This window comes from Stegodyphus dumicola, chromosome 9 (genome assembly GCF_044657685.1).
Source record: "Stegodyphus dumicola isolate Sdum_Otavi_A_Nest chromosome 9, ASM4465768v1".
Classification (NCBI taxonomy): domain Eukaryota; kingdom Metazoa; phylum Arthropoda; class Arachnida; order Araneae; family Eresidae; genus Stegodyphus; species Stegodyphus dumicola.
Window position 1 is genome coordinate 163,120,291 of NC_140776.1, and position 21,608 is coordinate 163,141,898.

Sequence of the window (21,608 nt, forward strand, 5' to 3'; positions counted from 1 at the left end):
TAACGTGTGAGCTTTCGTTTCATGTAACCCCGATATTTTCTCGAAAAGCTAGATTTTTTAATACGAACAAGGATATAAATTAGCAGTTATTACTAGATATAAATTAACTGTTATTTATTTATTTTTTTATTTTTATTTTTATTTTTTTTTTTTATTTTATTTTATTTTTTTTTTTTTTTGCATCTTGAAAAGAAATTATAAAAATTTAGGAACTACCTTCTACAGAACAGGCAGTGGATTATTTTCAAAGTTAGGGAATCTTAGCATCAAAAACGTGTAGTTAACAGACACGGCAATATCAGCTGCAACAGATAAAACAGTAATATGTTATAATTATTTACGTGTTTCGCTCTACTTCGTGGAGGACTTTCTAAGGGAAACTGGCTCGTATTAGCACGTTAAACATGGGAAAAACCACGAAAACTTCCATGCAGCTAGCCTGTTGGCGGAATCCGAACCTTGGACTGAACTACCAGTGTTCAGGGACGTTACCGCTCGGCCGCTGGTAGGCACAAAACAGTAATAGATTGGAAAATTCCCTGCGGAAATTTTATATTCATTAGGGTTCTAAATAGTTCTTCCGGTAAAATCGGAGTGGTTAACAAAATAGTAGAAGTTGAAGAAAGCATTTTACGAAGCGCAAAAACGAAAGAGTCGAATACTGATTGTTTCTTGGCTCACAGCGGTCCAGCGGTAAAGTCGCTGAACACTGGTAATTCTGACATGAGATATATTCCAGGTGAACGGGCTGACTGCATGGGCATTTTCGTGGTTTTTCCCCATGTGTAACGTATACGAGCCAGTTTCCTTTAGAAAGTCCTCCATAAAGGCATCTTTTCCCTCAGGCAAATAACCCTAGTGTGTTTTGCGCACTTTTGTGGAGAAACAATCTTGTCATTAGTCGTCAACATAATGGATATATGAATGTACAAAAACTTATATGCAGAATAAACCTACATGAATATGTAGTAGAACACGGATAAAAATACCTTACCTAAATGAAACAAGCTTGATATTTGTGTGTATTACCTACCATAAGATACATTTATCCGCATAAATGCAAATATCTCATTGTTAATTCTACATTTAAACATTTTATTAGTACTTGGCAGATACAGAAATAAATACTAAACAACCATTTCTATTGGAGGATATCTACCAGCTGAATTGCTTAAGTACATATGCATAATATGAAAGTACATGCAAAGTACATAAATTTCAATCTGTTTTTATACTTTAGTTAACAAGCTGATTAAAAAACGTATATTATTATAGCCAATTAATGTATTAGGTTGTAATGGCCTAGATAAATCAGAATTCCTTGGAAGCTAAAACACTTAATAACTATATAGCTACCATTCGCTGAGATCTTGTAAGTATCAAATAAAAAGAAGGGTTAAATTACCCTTTATTCCAACTCGAAATAAATGAACAGATGGCCCGTTTAAGCTCTTACAATAAGCCTTCACTTAGGTTTAAGACAGAAAACATTAAACTAACCCAATACTACATAAAAGTCACCAGCCGAAGCAGAACGTAGGTGGAAATTTAGAATGCATAGGAAAGGCTTGCTCGAAAACAAAAATAACTATTAGAAAAATAAAATATACCCTACAAGGTATATAACTTATTATTCCTTCTACTAGTTATATGTACTGATACTGATATACATACATACTAAAGAAAAATACTGGACTACAATGAAATGAATACTTTAATACAATGAAATAACAATTACCAGATATATATTTATTTACAAAATATGAGTAAATATCTAAATGTAAATTAATTTAAGAGAAATGTATACAAATATTTATATTAGTATTTAATGACGCACTTTTATCTGCCAGATAAAATCAATTGCATCAATAAACTTGCAGAGCTGATAATTGTTCTCATATTTTTATGTGCTATTACCAGAAATTATCGCTTTCGTATTTTATACTTATCTGCATTTTGTATTACTTAGAAATATAATTCGTACTCTCAAGACCAAAAACATAATTTTTTTTTTGTTTTTGCATTCTGTCTATCACATGACATGTTCATGATATAAATCTCAAATAAAAAAATTATTTATTAGCCCCAAGGGCGTTAGCCAAGAAGGACTATTAATTTCGTTTTCGGAATTTTGAGTTGATTCACTATAAACGGCGAATCACTTTTTAAATTGTTGCCACCAAATATTAGAGCCCTGTATTATATTTGAAGAATTTAGATAATTTTGAATAACGTACGTCTCCCCGAACATGGGCATCTGGAAACTCAAATTTGGGATCTGGAAATGGTTTCATTATCTATATTTTGTAAAACATTTATGAGTTTTTGATTAAGAAACTCAACCATTTCAAAGCGAACAATAGCAACGCTGTACGAAGGAATAAACACATTTTTATTTCTAGCGCGAGACTGTGTATCGAAAATTCTAAGGATATGATCTTTTAAATATTTTGTCATATTGTTGTTGATTGAATTTTATGGTTTATTGTTATGGTATATTGCTTGAATTTTATGTTGTACGTTCAAATACCATGATATTTAATAAATAAAGTAACACACAAAACGTTAAAAAACGCCCCTTTGGGCGTAATATAAAATCCGAAACTTTCAGATATTTTTATTGATTTATATTACATTAAATTTAAATCATAACGTCATACGTATTAACCTGAAGTGTCCGAAGTTTTATATTTATTTATTTTGTGATTAAGTCGTATTACCCAAAATGCCGAAAGTTAAGTCGATGAGTGGGGAATCAAAAGAAATTAGACTTTCAGTGTTCATGTAATATAATTATTTAAAAGTCACTGAATATACGGTATACTGTAGTATTACTAATAAATGACAAGCAGGAGGGAAAAAATACTGCGTCTTGCTTATAATGAATGTAATATATAAGAATATTTTTTTTCATTTCCTCTGCATTTCTTTCGGTAATACCAATATACGGTCATTTGGATCAGATATTCGCTACCAAAAATTTATCTACGTCTTTCCGAACGGCGTTATCCTGTTCGATGAAACAGCGCAAATATGGCCTGACTTTAATTTAGAGCTCCTGGTCACCCCATGATCAAACAATTCCCTAGGAGAAGCTCCATCAGATAGATTGCAATAACGGAAGCAGTGACATCTGAAAGGACTGCAAATTCTCCCCTCAGGAGCCGATGAGAAACAATGCGAGGGAAAAGAATTCCCCTAGAGTTCTTTTAGATAACATGCATCTCGAACATTATTTCCCCCCTTTTTTTTTTTTTTTTTTTTTTTTTTTTTTTTTGGTGTGTGTGTTTCTATAAAATAATAAAACACACATATATAAAGAAAACGTATTCCCTTTTCACACCTTAGTTTAGAACATTTTTTTAAAGATCTGAGAGTTCTTTTTTTTATGTGTTAGACAACAAAAAAGCGGAAAGAATGAATCTCGCTGTTCCTTTTCTCTGCAGTCCAAGGCCACTTTTTCATAGATTGTACTTTAAAATACATTCCCTGCACTTAACATTTTCAGTTTCTATGAGATCTCTTTTCTATTGAGATGTCGTAATAAATCTGTCTTTGTTACAACGCTGATATTTTTCAAGCTTCAAATAATATCACTATGGTATAGTAGCTAATTCTCAAGATGGCAGCCGGTCCACCAGCGGCCGAGCGGTAAGGTCACTAAACACTGGAAGTTCAGTCTGAGGTTCGAATCCCGAGAACATGCCGTTTTAGTGGTTTTCCACACGTATAATGTGTATACAGTAGTCTCAGGTTCTAAGTTCGCAATTTTCCTTAGAAATTCCTCCACGAAGTCATTCCTCTCTTTAGGCAGGTAGCGTTGCCGTAATTACATAATCCAAATCCTCAAGATGGCAGCTAGTTTTATGATTAAAGCACCAAAATCCGCTTGGAATATCGACATAAATAATTATGAAAAATAATTATTTTTTATAGAATTAGAATGTAGAGACATTCGGTATTTTTGAAGCAAAAGAGATGAAAAATGAGCAATGTCCTCGCCGATACGGACCTCTTGAATGCGCGCCGAACGTGCTGATCACTACACCGAGAAGGCATGCTAAGAAGGCGGGAGAAATACCTTATATACCCTCCCTTTTAAAAGGCGGCTGGGGATTATGGGAACCAATTTCCAAATCCTGGTGGCGGAGAATCATCATCCACCACCGTTTTTAGTTCGGGCACCACTGTATACACATTCGGTATTTTTGAAGCAGGAGAGATGAAAAATGAGCAATGGTTTTGCCCAGACTCGACCCACAGACTTCTCGAATACGCGCCGAGCGTGCTGACCACTACACCACGAAGGCATGCTAAGAATGCGGGAGAAATACCTTATAAGAATAACAAATGCATTATAAACAAAGGGCATGTCACACGCGTGTGAAATTATTTGAAGCATTTCACTCATTTCTATTCGGTATCGGAGCGTTGAATTAAAAGCTGCATTTGAACAATAAAAAATGTAAAAAAATTCGGTTATTCACAAAAGTTTACAAATTTGTTTTGTATATTCCGATGCTTATGGATAAAGGAATTCGAGACTGTTTCCCTAATTTGAATGCTTCGTCTTTGCAAATCTAAGTCTAGAAGGTGGCCTAACAGGTATCTTCGTATACGTCTACAGTATTTTGAAATACCTTTTTTTCGCCCGAAATGTTGGTACCAAAGCTGCTTATCACCGTTCTATGATATATAATTCATATATTGTGGAAGCATATATCATAAGCAGCAAATTTTCTATATTCAAATGTATATTTTCTAGCAATCTGTTCCTAATTAATCGTATGGCAAATGTGAATTCAAAGAGATTTTCTGATATTAAATATTTAAGAAAGTTCAGCAAACATGCGATAAGAGTCAAATTTAGTTGTTTTCTTAATTGTCTATTTATAAAGTATTATTTCTGTTTTAATCTTCAGTTGTAGGCACTTCGAAGCCAGCGTTAGGGTTCACCTGCGGCCGAGTAGTAAAACCGCTAAACAGTGATAGTCCTCTTCGAAATAAAATCTTATCTAACTAGCTACTTGCTTGGTGTTTTCATCTGTGTAACGTGAAAATAAATCAGTCTTCTTTAAAATGCCTTTCAAGGCGACTTCCACCTACCAGATGCTGAGCGGTAAAGTTGCTGAACGCCGGTAGCTACGACCTTGGTTTGATTCTAAGCTAACAGACTGCCTGCATAGGCGTTTTCGTGATTTTTCCCATATGTAACGTGCATATGAGCCCTTAGACATTCCTGCATGAAAGCACCCCTCTCCTTAGGAAGATAGCCTTTTCATGATTTGCCATGATTAAATCAACCAAACCATACATGAAGACTTCCTTCCTCAGATAGTTAGCCCTAGCTGTAGTGCAGTTATGGCATATTTGCATATTTTGATAAAATAGAACAGGCATGAGAGAGGCATGAACTAATCGTAATATATTGCACAGAATAGGTACAAAAGAAAGAATCTGTGGCTGACTAATTACACTCCTGTTACTGTCCTCTTTCCCGAGAGCCATTTTACATCGGGCCTTGAAACATAAATATTGTCCATATGTGATATAAAGCAAAAACTGTTCTAACTTATCGCCCGTTTTCGATCTATTCCGAATAGTTCAGCGAGAGTGTTGAGACTGGAACTGTGTGAATGCTGTTCTTGAACACCCATATTTTTGAAACCATTACAGCAAGATCCGTTATTCTCTTTTGATATATATTTGCATTAACACAGTGAATACATATTACACCTCTATTGCAAATGCTCCTATAAAAGTGAGGCCATAAAATTTTCCTGATCGCTTTCAAATCCTCAGCGTTCGGATAAGGAGCTAAGAAAGCTGATAATCCGATATTCACAGAACTTAAGAGATTTGCGCATTAACCTGCCAGATTGTAAAATGTGATTTATCGTTTCGCCGAATGCGTTTGCAAACATTATCGTATTTCTTTGTGCGTGCTTTCGTGTTGTGAGAGGTTAACATATCCAGTTAACTTCCGAAGATTCATGGTTTAAAGTCTGGTGAGGGTTCAGATGAACTATGTTTAATTATACAGAAATCAATTTAGTTTCTGCAGCGACTCCTATATTAAAGTATTATTGATAATTGATGATTTGTCACCATTTGCGTTTAGTCGACTGAGTGTCTTACCTCTGCCTAGTCGTCTTTTAAGTGGGAAAGAATATAAAGAATTACCGCATTCCCTCATATATACTGTGTTGTTTCAAGTAATTAAAAGGTCCACTTATCATTCGAAGATCCGTGACTCAGCTGCTGGCGATTACATAGTTGCATTTTCATATTTCTCGGATTCGATTAACCCGCGAGCACACGCACCGATCCGACGAACACGAGAACACGCGCCGGGTATGTCATACCCGAATAAAATTATTGTAAATAAAAATTTGCCGAAAAAAATTAATCGTTTTTTTAAAAGAAATTAAAATGTAAAACCAAATTAATACTTCATTTTAGATAAAATAGAAAACAATAAGGAGAGGAAAAATTATTTACTTACAATTTTTTTAACATTGTTTACAAAATGGGGTCATATGTTCCATATATATATACTTTTGCTACAATTTTCACAAATGAATCTAGTCTTTCTATCGTTTTTCTTGAAGCACTTTGTACACCTCTTGTAAGTCATTTCAGGTTTTTTGGAGGGCGGTCCATTGTTAACATGTTCATCGGTAGTCAGAGTTCGTCCAGAATCAGGAACCACAGATGCTCGTCGTCGTTCATTTTGAACATTTTCTATTAGCTGCATCCCTAAGGCTTTGAGAAAAGTACTCATCCCGTTCACGAGTTAAATTTTCTCGTATTGAATCAATATAAATATTTGTATTATCAACTACGTGTTTTAAAATATCTTCATCGAAAAGCAATGACAAGGAGTCTAGAGGTGTTGAGACGTCTTTAGAATACTTTGTATTTCCAGGGAGTTTAGTTATAATATTTTTGGCCCCAATTCTAACATTAGTCCGGAATTTATTTTTGTTCCATTTTACTCCATTTTTTCCAACATAAAACTCATTGCTACATTCCAGAGTTTCATTTTCTGTTTCTGTATCTGAATCACTACTCTATATGGATGAATCATGATTACTAATTATATTCTTCGTCATCAACATCTTCCTCTTCTTCACTAAATGAATACTCATCAGAAAAAAACTGTTTCAAGGAGATTTCTCAATCTTTTCATCTCTTCATCGTAAGGAATATACGGCCCCATGCTTACAACTCAAGAAAAACTTATAGTAAAAGCTTGAAAACGAGAAGTTGCGAAGTGACTCACTGAGAAACGCCAGTACACGCGCGGGTATGACATGCCCGAACAATGCTGGTCCTAAAAAACCATTGCACTTGCCACCTCAGGAATTTCCCCCATTTAAGTATGTGACCTTGAACTCAGCTACACCAAGTTTCATCCTTTTATGAAAGAATGGGCGAGAAATATACAAAAAGAAAAATGCACATGGGTATGACATACCCGCCGCGTGTGCTCGCGGGTTAGACTAAAAGTTTTGTGGCAGCAGCTTTTGAATCCAGTCTGCGCTTGAGTATATTATGGATCTCTGAACCTGCTCATAACTTTCAGGTTGTGTACTATTAACGATCATTTTGCGGAGAAACTGTGTAATTCTTTGATAAATGTTTAGATAAATGTCGCGTAGATGTAGCGACACAGTTTTATTTCATTGTAAATAATTCTGAACACATATCTTCTCGTTTACATTATAGGTGCCATATATAAACCACAGTTTTTCATACAAAGGAAGAAGCGGAGCAGCAAAGTAATACAACTTAGCGCCAGCAAAGCAAAGTGGAAAAATCTGCTGCGAAATAGTAGCAGTGGTATTCATAAACTTGATATCTTTGTTTATCTGCAACTATATATGAGCTGTCGTAATGCAGAAGGCTTGCGTAAGCGAGCATGAAATGGAAAGACGCAGTCCAAAAAATTATTATAAACGATTTAGAACAGAAGAACGAAATAGACAAATTAAAAATGGAATTTTAAAAAACAACTATTGACATTCAGAAGTCAAACAACAAAAACCAGCGTTATATTTACAAAATTTTCACAGGACTACTAGTTTCGATGGTTTTACCGAACCATCATCTTCAGCTGCAAAACCGCAAATGAACAAGATAGGAAATAATGATTAGATAAGATAAGAAAGCCTGGACAAGAATAAGCAAGCGGCGCCATCTGTTGGCGAAACCAGAACTAAAACATAATTTCTCTAAAAGCCGAAGGCAAATTTGGATTGGAATTAGGATCGTTAACTAGAACAGAAAGATTTTTATGAATGTGAAATGCCTCTAGAAAATCCAGTTCTCCAATGGAAGATGTTTTTTGAATAATTTTGGCAGCAGAAAAATTGCCACCTCAGGAATGTGAAAAGTGTGATTTTCGGACCAACAATGTTGAGCAACAGAAGACTTCTGTGTTTCCTTTTTTCTAACATATGCCTCATGTTCTTTGACGCGAAATTTTAAGGCTCTCTTAGTTTGGCCAATTTAAATTAAACCACACTGGCAAGGAATCCTATAAATACCCCAGGAATTCATATCCGGAATGGGGTCCTTGAGTATAGAAGTTGGAATTTTATTGATGGGAGAATAAACAACCCGAAAGTTAAATTTCTGCAAAATATGTGCAACTTTATAGCTAATTGATGGAAAGAAGAGAATGACAACAGAATTTTTATAATCTCCTAAAATAAGAGTGTGGCTTTTAGTGTGTTGAGATGAGAATTTTTTAACTGCTTGAATAATAATTTTGTTGTTTGACTTCTGAATTAGTATTTATTCGGCGTGTTATTGTGTCTTAACTATTGACATATTATAGTTTTGAGTTGAAATTTTGATTTAGTACATTTAAAGTTAATAATTTTGAGTTATATTTTACATATATATATAAGTATATATATAATTATAAGTAAGGTTGTAAGAACAAACGAAAAAAGACCAATTTTGGTCAAAAATTTGCGCATTGTGCTGCAAAATTAAGGAAATCAGAAGATAAATTTTAGTACGCACGCTAAAATGTTACCAAAAACTGTGGCTCCGTCAAAATTCCAACATAAGCATATTTAGTTGCTATGAAATGTGTGAAAGAGGAGAATTTGAATATTTACAAATTAATAAAAAAGCTATATGCTAAACAAATTAGGTAATTTTTAACACAGTAAAAAATAAATCAGTTGTACGAGGTAAAATAAATATATGCTAAACGAAAAAAGTAGATTAAAAACACTGTAAAATACTAATCAATTGATTGATGGTAAAATATAAAAAAATATTAAATTTAAGAAGCGGTAAATGGTTAATTAGCCGAATTCGGAGTTCATTTTGGCTTTTCAAGGGAAATTTTTATAATTTATAAAAATTACAAGGAGAAAATATTTAAAATTATTAAGTTCAAAATTTTTTTAAAAAGCACTTAAAAAGTAAAATTCTGCGGTATCGATGAAAGATTAAAAATTTAATTTAATATAGAATATATAAAGGAAAATATATATCGTAGAAAATCAGAAGTGAAATTTAGATAGTAAATTAAAAATAGTAATCAATAGTTAATTAAACAGGAATTGGTAATTAAAATGTCTAATTAAAGAATTAAAACAATAAAAACATTGTTTATCCCATAGAAAATATCCCGACATATCAATGGGAATTAGAATCTCCACATACAACTACCAGCAATTCATAAAGATCGCGTTTTGACATTTCGTATTTATGAAAATACCCTATTCGAATTTTAAATTCTCTAATCAGTTTCATAAAATCTAAGTTTAGGTATGTGAAATAACTCTCCTACGCAATGATAGACATTTGCAATTAATTTCAAAAATAAATAAAAATAATTATATTATTCATACAGAACATTACTCAAAAATATGAATGAAAGAAAAATGGAAATAAAAATTAAGCTGCAAATTAAATGAGAGAAGTATACAAATGCAATAAGCAGTGTGTATTTTTGCATATTAAGAGGGCAAAATTATTTCTACATGTTACTTATATTTTATCATAATCAAAGGGGTTATTTCAAATTGGTGCTATCAGAACAACCAAACTGGTATCCAAATTTTACATATCTTTTTATATATACTTGCCAAATTACAAACTATAAAGAGATAGCCGTTTAATTTGAAGCATGAGACGGAAGAACCTTATAAATAGGAAGTATGGTATAATAAGTGAAATCATCGAATGAAAGCGAAATTGATGAAAATATCAAGAATAAGTAATCTAAGAATAAGGTAAAAAGTCTTACCTTTTCAGATCTTCTACACAAAATTCCGGGACTGTTTTTACTTCCTTGTACGATGTAAAGGAAGTATTGTAATCATGAAAAATTCCGGGTATTATAATTCAAAGAAATATCCATTTTCACCGATATCGAATGCAATTTAACGATATTTTTGCTTTACATTTGTACATATTTACAGAATAATGGACTCTTTTTCCCCAAACGAATTATAAAACTGATTCAAAATGGATTCAGAAGAGATTTTTTCGTGGCGTCTGTACGTACATATGTATGTATCTCGCATAATTCAAAAATGAGTAGCCTGAGAACTTTGAAATTTTGTATATAGGACTGCTATAACGTGTAGTTGTGCACCTCCCTTTTTGGTTGCAACCGACCGCACCAAAACTATATATATATATATATATATATATATATATATATATATATCCACTCTATTACTCGGCTTTTTATTCTTATATGTTGGCAAATTGTACATTTTTACTTTGTGTATTTTTGCCATGTCGCGAAGTGAAAACCAAATTAATTGAATGAGAAATATAACTATAATGAAGTTCGAGGACGTAAGTTTAAATGAAATGTAGCAAGGAGGTCATGTGGTGTACACGCCAGGTTTTTTTATTAATTGAAGACAGTCACTATTCATCACAAAAAGAGAGGCTTCTAAGGTGATAACATATTTTAATACACATCATATTACTAACTAATTATATACACAATACACAGAAGAGAAATTACGGATCACATCTTTTTCATTACATCATCCATTACTAGTTCTATCAAACTTCTGTTTCCTTTTAGGCTACGGGGCCCACCAGCGGCCGAGCAGTAAAGTCGCTGAACGCTGGTAGTTCGGTCCGAGGTTCGAATCCCGCGAACGGACTGGCTGGCTGCATGGGTGTTTTCGTGGTTTTCCCCATGTGTAACGTGTATACGATCCCGTTTCCCTTAGAAAGTCCCCCACGAAGGCACCCCTCGAGGCTTTGAGGTAATTAAATAACCAAAACCAAACCTTTTAGGCTACGCCACGTGGTGCTAATCGTTTAAATTTCAACGGCGAGAGTTTCAACAAAAATCATTAATTTTGCAGTTTTGCAAAAGATGGTCGTACCTATTCTAAGATTAGTCTACATCAAAGTACATTTTGTTGCTAATATAGTTTTCAATAAGTTGATATCAACATTCTATCAGAAAGAAAGATAAGGAACAGGAAAACAATTCTAATACGGGATTTTGCTTTTAATGCTTTTTCACTTTTCCATTATCCGTACCTTTTAAAAGCAGAATCTCAAAGGAAATGGAAATTTAATAGATACAATTCTGAGAACGTTTTGCTTTATGATGCATGGAATATTCCAAGATGATTTCGATTTCCATCTTTAGTAGCAAAGTAAATCTTCATGTTATAGAATATTGAGATGGTAAATATAGAATGCTTCAGTAATAATCTTTCAATATATTTTAGACAATATAAATGAAATATGCTTTCTTGAAATTTCCTGGTACTATTTTTCATCATTGTCAGTATGTATATTTCGAAATATAAATATTACTGAATTTTATTTCAATGGTATCAGAATATCTACAATTCACTGAAGTATGAACTGCAAAACCTAAAACAATATATTATTCATTTCATGACTGGCATACAAATTATGCTACAGTTAAAATTTTGTTTCATTTATTTTTTTGCTCTTCTATCATTGTATGGATAAAAGGAAATGTAATTACTACACATAGAAATCTCTAAAATTTTGAATACATTTCATACGGCAAAACTATTTTCTGTTTCACTTTTTTACAAATGAATTCGTACAGTAAGTACATCAAGAAATCAAATTTCTAATAGCTTATTGAGTTGTTGCCGCCTTTAAAGTACATAATTGCGTAGTCCTAATTTAATATTTTTCAATTAATTATTTCCATTTGTACAGGTTTAATACAATTTTGAAGTGATTAGAATCATATATTTGCAATAAATTATAAATAATGATATAGTGTTTTCATTTTGCAATAAATTATTTTGAAAATTATTTTCATTCAAGCAGTAAGTGAAATAAATGATTTTCAATGCGAAATCGGAAAATTAATTAATTAAAATAATTTTGATTAAATGTTACTCTTTAGGATTATTCAATTAAAACTATTTAAATAAATTATTTTTCTAGTGAAAACGTTGTATGTTTAATTATTATACCATATTCTGCTTTTTTCACTATTCTCATACAAGCTTGGTTTCACGGAGTTCAACCAAATTCTGAAAACCCATAACTGATCATATAGTAAAATGTATTTGCAAATATAGAGGACACATTTCTCATAAATAAATAGTAAAGTGGAAGGCAAAAACATAAGCAACTTTCGTATTATTTAAATCGCACTTTACCAAAATGTAATGCAAAATTCGGGATGTGACGTACTAATATGAAGTTCTCAGATCGAATCCAATGCAGTAATCGTCTCTTTTATTATACGCAATTCATTTTATGGCAGGTTTATCGAAAGAAATTTTATTCGTAGAAATTATTTTTAAAGACAAATGCAAAAAGTAAAATATTGTCAAATTTCGAAAGAATTATCTTCTAAAACTTTTGTTCCAATGTATTATATTTTCCTACAACATCTTGTAATATTACTACGTGGTAATTAAAAATTTTCTCGATAATTTTCATAAAAATCTGATGTGTACACCACATGACTTCCTTGTACGGAATATTAAATTATACGCATTTTTTCTTGCATTTCATTTAAACTTATTAGATTGAATTAAACCTACTTCGCCGACAGCGCATAAACCACAATAGAATAATTGCATTCTTTAAAATTCACTTTGTTTACCATAGCGGCTATCTGACGCTAGGTTTACTTAACAGTATTATATTTCGTTCATACTATAACTCAGAATGCACAAAATTTATATCATTTAAAGAATTATCTAATCGTTGCCACATGTTCTATTCAAATACTATAAAGCTAGAACGATGTATAAAAGAAATTAACCAAAGAAAACAAAAAAGAAACAGTTTTTCACAGACGATTGAGTATTTCTCATTCAATTAATTCAGTTTTCACTTCGCGACAAGGCAAAACTCATAAAAACTCAAAATATCTGTATTAAGAATTACGAAGTAAATCTTAAACGAAAAAATTCTTTCCTCGAAAAATTCCAGAAAGGATTAAGCATGATTTAAATAATAAATGAAGGCGTTATCTTTGTTATTGCGAAGCTAAGTTTCTCCAGATTGGCAACAAATCCGCTATCCTGCTGTTTCAAATGTAAACAAGAGCAATGGCCGCCATCAAAAACATTATTAGGCTTAGCGGCACTTAAACAATTTTAAAATTGTTGATAATTCTAAAAATATTGCATACACATTTACTAAAGGCATAAAAACATTAACCGGAAGATAAAAACAACAACATAATTCAATCATTTTTAAAGCAAAAAATGTACAATTTATAAACATATAAGAGTAAAGCAACTGAGATCACTGAGCCGGGTAACAGAGTGGATATATATAAAAATATTTATATACGTTTGGTGCGGCCGATTGCAACCAAAATGCGAGGTGTACATCTACATGTTATAACAGTACTATATACAAAATTTCAACGTTCTGAGGCTACTCGTTTTTGAGCTATGCGAGATACGTACGTATATACGTTCGTACAAACGCCACGAAAAATTCTCTTCAGAATTCATTTTAAAGCAGTTTTATAATTTTTTTGGAGGAAAAGAGTGTTTTATTCTATCCTTACGTACAGATATCACGGAAATACATCGTTAAATTGCATTTGAAAGAGGTCAAAATGTGATATTTTCGTTGAAATATGCTGTCTGAAACGTTTCGCGATTACAATACTTCCTTTTTACTTCGTACAAGGAAGTAAAAATTCCAAGAAAAAATTACAATTCCATTAAATTTCGAGGAAGCTCCTGCTACAGATCGTTTTGAATCATCAAATAAATTTATGTTTTTCTCCGCTTACTTAATGTACCCCATATATATCTGAATGTTTTAAGATAATCGTTTCTAATTTGTCATAATACGTTTATAAGAAAATCAAAAACAGAACAAAACAAAACAAAAAAAAGTAAGCAGCCAGATTTTATATTACGCCTAAAGGGGTGCTTTTTAAAGCTTTGTGTGTTACCTTTATTTATTAAATAACATGTTATTCGCACATAAATCACATAAAATTCAATTCAACAGCAATACCACAAAAATATATAAAACCAGCTAATATTTAGAATTTTCGATAGACAGGCTTGTGCACCAGAGATATGTTTTTTTTTTTTTCCGTACAGTGTTGCCTTTGCTTGTTTTGAAATCGTTTGTTAATCAAAAATTCGTTAAAACTTACAAAATATTAAATTTGTAATAAAACAAATTCCAAATCTGAGGTTTCTGTATGTCCATATTCGAATGAAGGACTACGTTATTCAGAACTTGATGTCTCTAGGTACCATTGTTTTTTCGCAGTGCGAGAAACATACATACGTTCTCAGATTCTTCATTATTTAATTTCTTTAAATATAATTCAGAGCTCTAGCGTTTGGTGGCAACAATTTGAAAAGTGAACCGGCATTTATAGTGAGCCGATTCAAAATGCCGAAACGAAATTAATAACTCTTCTGGCAAATTATTCCTTTGGACTGAAAATGAATTTCTATACGATATTTTTAGAGAACATGATTTTCTCTACTAATGCCTTAAAAATAATTTTCTCTCAAATTAAAATTCCACTAAAGGAATGAATAACATTCATTAAAATTCAAATTATAAACAGCTGTGATAAATCATCATTTACTTTATACACACAGTTTCAATAAAACGAATAATTATATGCCAGGAGTAAAAAAATCTGCTTTCTATTCGATCATTTTTTGGTACGTTCTAATTAATGTGCTTTCTTGTATTCAATTCAGATGAATAAATCACCTTTTCAAATAAAGTAACATTGTAAACATTTTCATGAAAAAAGCGGAAAAAACAACGAGATTGGCAGCAGAAATTTAGTTCAGAATTTTTCGTTTCCATGGCGATCAAATTACTGGCGCTTGTTAATATAAAGAAGAATTTAAATAATTATGGATTTGGGAACGGGCAAAGTGGATATTTCTGTTGAAAAATGAAATCTGAAGTTTTTCGCCATTGCAAGGAAGTAAATATATACGCAACATTAAACACATAATATAAACGAAAGCTTAATTTTACTTTATTCGTACGAGGAAAAATGGATGTCATAAAAGCAAAATGATGAACAAAATTATCGTTTGGTTGAGGCGTCCTCTTCCATGAAGACATCAGGTAACTGTCTTTGGGGAGAGGTCTTCTTTTATTGATCCTTTAACTTTAAGAACTGTTCGACTGAGACTCATTTCCGTTTCACTCAAACTTTGTGCACTGCGCAAAAAATAAATAGATATATAAAATAAATAAAAAAAAATCTGAGAGATTTCAGATTTTAAATTACGTCAAAAGGGGCGTTATTTCAACGTTTTTTGTGTTACCTTTATTTATTAAATATCGTGCTCTTTGCACTTAAACAATAAAATTCAGTTCAACAGCAGTGTCGCAAAATAATTTTAAAATGAACATATCTTTAGACTTTCCGATACACAGTTCCGCCGCGCTGGAGACAAAACAGTTTTTTTTTTTTTTTAGTCCAAAGGGATTTGAATCCCGAAGGACTATTAGTTTCGTTTTGGCATTTTGCGTCGGACTCATAAATGTCGGTTCACTTTTCAAACTGTTGCCACAAAATGTTAGAGTCCTGCATTATATTTGAAGGAATTAAATAATGAAAAATCTGCATAAATGTATGTATATTTCTCGTATTGTGATAAAACAACGGTACATAGAGTCATCGAATTTTGAATAACGTAATCCTCCAACGAATATGAGCATGTGGAAGACCAAATTTGAAATTTGAAATTTGTTTTATGATCGATTTCCTATTTTTTAAAACTTTGACGAATTTTTGATTAACAAACTCAAGGATTTCAAAGCGAGCAATGGCAACGTTGTGCAGAAAAAACATTTTTATCTCCAGCGCCTGAGTCTCTGTATCGGAAATTCTAAAGATATGCTCGTTTTAAAACTATTTTGCGATATTGCTGTTGCACTGGATCTTATGGTTTAAGTGCGAGGAACATGATATTTAATAAAGAAAGGTAACACACAAAATGTTAAAAAACGCCCCTTTGGACGTAATTTAAAATCTGAAACATTTCAGGTTTTTTTTTTTTTTTTTTTTTTTTTTCCTTTGCAGAGTGTTGCCATTACTCGCTTTTAAATCGTTGAGTTTAATAATCAAAAATTCGTTAAAGTTTTACAAAATATGAAATTGATCATAACACAAATTTTAGATTTCAAATTAGGGCTTTCAAATGCCCATATTCGAAGTAGGATTTTCTCAGTTTTTAATTAATATCTCTGATTTTAGCTACTATTTTTTGGAAAAAAAGAAGACGTCGACCATTTCCAAGACCCAAAAAAGAATCGTAAAAAGTTTGACGACTATAGCTATAGTAGTAATTGAGTTATTAGAGGGCAAACAAACAGACATTCTTTCTTATAAATATAGATTTTTAACCTGCATTACAGAAATCATGAATGCATAAATTACCTGACTAATCATAATGTTGTCTTACCAGCGGCCGAACGGTAAAGTCGCTGAACACTGGTACCTCTTTCTAAGGTTCGAATGCCGCGAACGGGCTTGCTATATGGGCATTTTAATGGTTCTTCTGATGTGTAACCTGTATACGCATTTTCCTTAGAAGTTCCTCTACGAAGGCATCCCTCCCTTTAGGCAGATAGCCCTCGAGTGCTTTGTCGTAATCAAACAAACCAAAAACGAAGATGTATTTTAATTCCTCGTAGTCGAATCAGTGCAGTTTCCTGCACATTTTCAGATCAGAACCAGATTTTCTGAATACTTAAATTAATTGAGCAACTAATAAGGAAATAAAAAAGGAAGCAAATTAGTAAAAACGTCAGACTTATTTGTTATTTACCCATTGGCAATTATCGAAGAATAAATTTAAATTAAACGCTTTTATTCTTTTTTCTGGCTTAGTTTTATTCATACGTAGTTTTTAAAAGAAAAAATTGCAAGCGATGTAATGTGTATAAGCAACAATGTGCTGAGTTTTCAAGTAAACAACCCGTATGTAAATAATCAGTGAAATATTTGTTCTCGTCTCACACAAATTGTGAAAAACCTACTGGATTTCCTCACTTTAGTCCTGCTGATACGATCCTGAACATGAAAATGTAGGTTCAAACCACGATGATTTCAATAACATTTATTTTGATAATTCCCATACGTTTTTCGGGGGATTTTTCTCTAGTTTTAAATATACAGTGCAATTTTGAACATCCTGCTAGTCTTACTTTGAATGCCAATACTTCAAAGGGATTCACAGGCTCCATGACGCTTCACTAGATTTGCTATATGCGAAGTATTTTGCTGTTAGATACACTGAAACTAAAGACTAGTAAGATTAACTAAATTTATATGATCTTTGAGTTAATGATTTCTAATCCAACTGTATTTTGCATTGTCAGTGACAAATTAAAGTGACATGAATAATAATATGAAATTATATTTATTCCAGATTTGCTTTCTGGCCAGCTGTAAGAGATGGACGAAACCGTCTAAGGCGCCGCTGTTGACATAATGATCTTAACTCATCTGACAACTGATCAAGGTAATTAATTAGCTTTCAAAGCAAACATGAAGATTATGTTTAGCTTTTACGATTTTACGCTAGGCTTCTATTATTAATTGGTATTTAAATATTAATTTCAATTCACCTAATTTATTTCTGTTAAGGGAATGAAGCGTGTTTATTAAAAGTTGTTTTTGATATATTGCTAAACTTTCGGGAATTTCACATAACTGGAAACTAAGAGTTAAAATTTAAGCTAGGAAAAAAAGTCTACATTTATAGATTAAATACTGGTAATCTTAATAACTTCTGTTAGACTCATTAGTATTTTGGAAGCAGAAGTATATAAAAAATAAGCAATGCCCTCACCAGGACCTCTTGAATACGCGCCGAGTGTGCCAACCGTTATAACACGAAGGCATGCTGGAAGGAGGGAAAAAATACCTTATAAACTAGGTTCACTTTATTTAGTTCATAAATATTTTATTCATAGTTTGTTATGAAATATCTTAAGCTGCGTTTTTAGTGTTTTCAAAACTATTTTAAAAGTCTAGTGCTTACACAATTGTAAAAGTAATTCATTTATGTCGATTATGTTGAGAATGAACTTCTTTTCATGCTCCATACTAAGACTGTAGAAATTTATTAACATTCTATATTGAAATTTAAAGAGTTGATATTTATAATAAGAAGCTTTTTATCAAGAAAATCATACAATTTGTATATTTTATTATTATTATTATTATTTGTAAAGCCACCCAAACGCGACAGTGTAGAGACATTAGGATTTTTTGGAAGCAAGACTGATGAAAAATAGCAAACACCTTCGCCGGGAATCGAACCACGGACCTCTGGAATACCGGCCCAGTGTGCTACCGTTACACCATGAAGGCACGTTAGGGAAGTGTGAGAAATACCTTATAATAGTGCTTAGTGAATCTGACTACCGTACAAAACGGCTCTTATTAAAATCCTGGAGATGGCATGGATGTTTTAAATGTATAGTGTATTTGCTTCATGGAGTAACTCTAAATATACGGTGAGCCAAAAGTCCTTTCGTGTAGATTGCTAGTTGTGGAAGAAGAATGGGAGACCCTCGGACACATTCCCCGGCATGCTCTCCCTAATAACTTGGGTGGAACTGGGCAAAATCGTACTATCACTTACATGGTGCTCAAAGGCTCTTGCCAAAGACATTCTTACTGTAGCACTCATCGCCGCGATGACTTTCGTGGGATTGTTCTGATGTGAAACAAACGAAATTAGTCACAACAACAATAATTATTTGTGGTGGCTTTTTTGTTAATGGGTTCTATTCACCAAATGTGCGTCAAACAGCCAAATCATGTCGTCTGTTTAGTTCATATCAGCAATAGCTATGCAAAGTTGGCGTTGCAAAGAAGCAGGAAGAATGAACATCGAACATTTGTCATAAATTTTCTTGTGTTGCAGTGCCGAATTTATGCAATTCTATGATACATTTTTAAGCGAAAATAAATTGCTGTGTACATGGGCGGAACACAGTGATCTTTTTGGCGTAACAAAATCGGAATTGCCAAGGCTGTACTCACACGTTTATCATTATGTATAGTAAGTTTGTTACAAATAAAATGGTTATTCTGTGGGGTTTCCCTTATTTTGCATAACAAATTTATTTTAAGTTTGATATCTTTACTGAACTTCTCAACTTCCCCTCACATTTTCTCGCCAGGATGTAAATTTAAAGTTAAGCGAAGTGCGTATATAATCTCTGAATTTATTCAGAGCATGTTTATGTTTTCGCTAGCCAGAGCATGTATCGTCGTTGTTTCGCTGTTACGCTAGTCTGCCTCTTGGCCATTTCGGATTTTCATCACGCCTGTTAGGTTTTTGTGAGTCAACCTGTTAGGCGTAACTTACGTGCTATCCAGCACTACTTATTTTAGATTTTGACTGGAATTATATTCTACGTTTTTAGTTTCACCTCAAGTTGACGATGCCATTGTAACGCACGAAGATCGTGCCTTTCTGTTAACTATTTGAATTTAATAAAGGATTATTTTCACCTTCTTCTGTGCTGGTATTTATTCACGCCCGTGCGAGAATTTGCCAGGTTCATTGTAGAATCTAAGTTAGTTTATGTGGAAAGACAGAAAACGACCCTACAAGTGGGGCTCGAACAAAAACAAAAAAAAAAAAAAAAAAAAAAAAAAGGTGTTGGATGATGATTCTCCACCACCAGGATTTGGCGATTAGGTACCCCGATCCCCAGTCGCCCTTTAAAAGGGGGTATATAAGATATTTCTTCTGCCTTCTTAGCATGCCATCCTGGTGTATTGGTCAGCACTCGATGCGTTTTCGAGAGGTCCGTGTTTCGAGTCCCGGCGAGAACATTGCTCATTTTTCATCTCTCCTGCTTCCTAATAACCTACAATTATTTTCACGAAGCTTTATTTATCATTAGGACTGCCAACATCTAGTTAGGTTTCATGCCACAATTTATGTTTGGCGCTAAATGGCTTCATGTTGACAGAAAAGAACCTTGTTTTCTTACGCTTGTGCCCGTTTAAGAATACAAAATACAAGTGTATTTTATTTTTCCTTTGATTGTGCTTTCATCATAGCTGAACAAATACATGTTGATTTAATGTTGATAATGAATTCTTTAAAATAATGAGCCATATTCTCTGAACTTGTTAGTGAGATAAAACCAACACTTTTCACGTCCATCAAACTTGAAAAACTAACGTGATATTCCCCTGTCCCTATGCTGATTACAGCGCATTTTAAATTTCTTCACGCACTCTTTCTTTACTGAATGCCAAAAACTATGCATCCAGAATTAAATCAAATATGCAAGCAGACAGCTTTGACGGCTTTTCCCTAACAGTGGCTGTTTTTTAGAAGAAAAATATCATCTCTTTAGATGAGATGAAACTTTCTTTAGATAAACTTTTTATTCTATTTAAAAAAATCGATGGATATTGAGAATGGAAACTGAGATCATCCTGAACCCGGTTTGAAAGTAGAAGGATTTTTGGTAAAACTCCTTTTTTTTCGGATGATAGCTTACTTTCGTAAAATTACATTTTAAGGTTAGATTTTTAACATATATATGGAAGCATGCGTAGGATTATTTCTTTCATTATGCAAATTGATTTTCTATATGCAAATTGATTCCTTTATACTAAAATAGTTTTCCATTAATTAAATTTTCTAATAAATTGATATAAAACATTTATTGTTGAAGTGTTTGTTTCGATATTAAATATTTTACTACTAACTTTTGGAAACGATTGTTGCAATTTCTTAATGTAATGTCCGAAATTTGTTAGTAGTAAAGTCATGCAAAACTAAAGCGAAGGCTTCTTAGCAATTTAAATACAATACTAGCAAGCTTATTGCGAATTTTTCTGAGCAGCCCGGATGATTAAAATACTTTACCCTCACTTTAATATAAATGTCCATAAAGTGTAATTAAGAAATAAGTTTTTATACAATAAATTGGATGTAATAATTAATGCGCTAAAAAGCGTCATTACTTTAGCATACAGTTTAATGGGAATAGTAATTTAAATAATTCTGTTACGAATTTTGTACTTAGGTATATAGATTTTGTCGAATTATACATGAAATTGTTGTATTTTTTTGTGCAATGCAACGTAAAATAGGGAA

General features: G+C 32.6%; 1 protein-coding gene across 1 annotated transcript in view; it reads left to right on the forward strand.

Moving 5' to 3' along the window:
• LOC118183029 (allatostatin-A receptor-like) overlaps positions 1 to 21,608 on the forward strand; it is an 888,863-nt gene that overhangs the window by 154,290 nt on the left and 712,965 nt on the right. Inside the window, exon 2 of the mRNA XM_085824290.1 lies at positions 17,901 to 17,993. The gene's annotated coding sequence lies outside the window, so the exon portion shown is untranslated. The remainder of the gene's footprint in view (positions 1 to 17,900; positions 17,994 to 21,608) is intronic.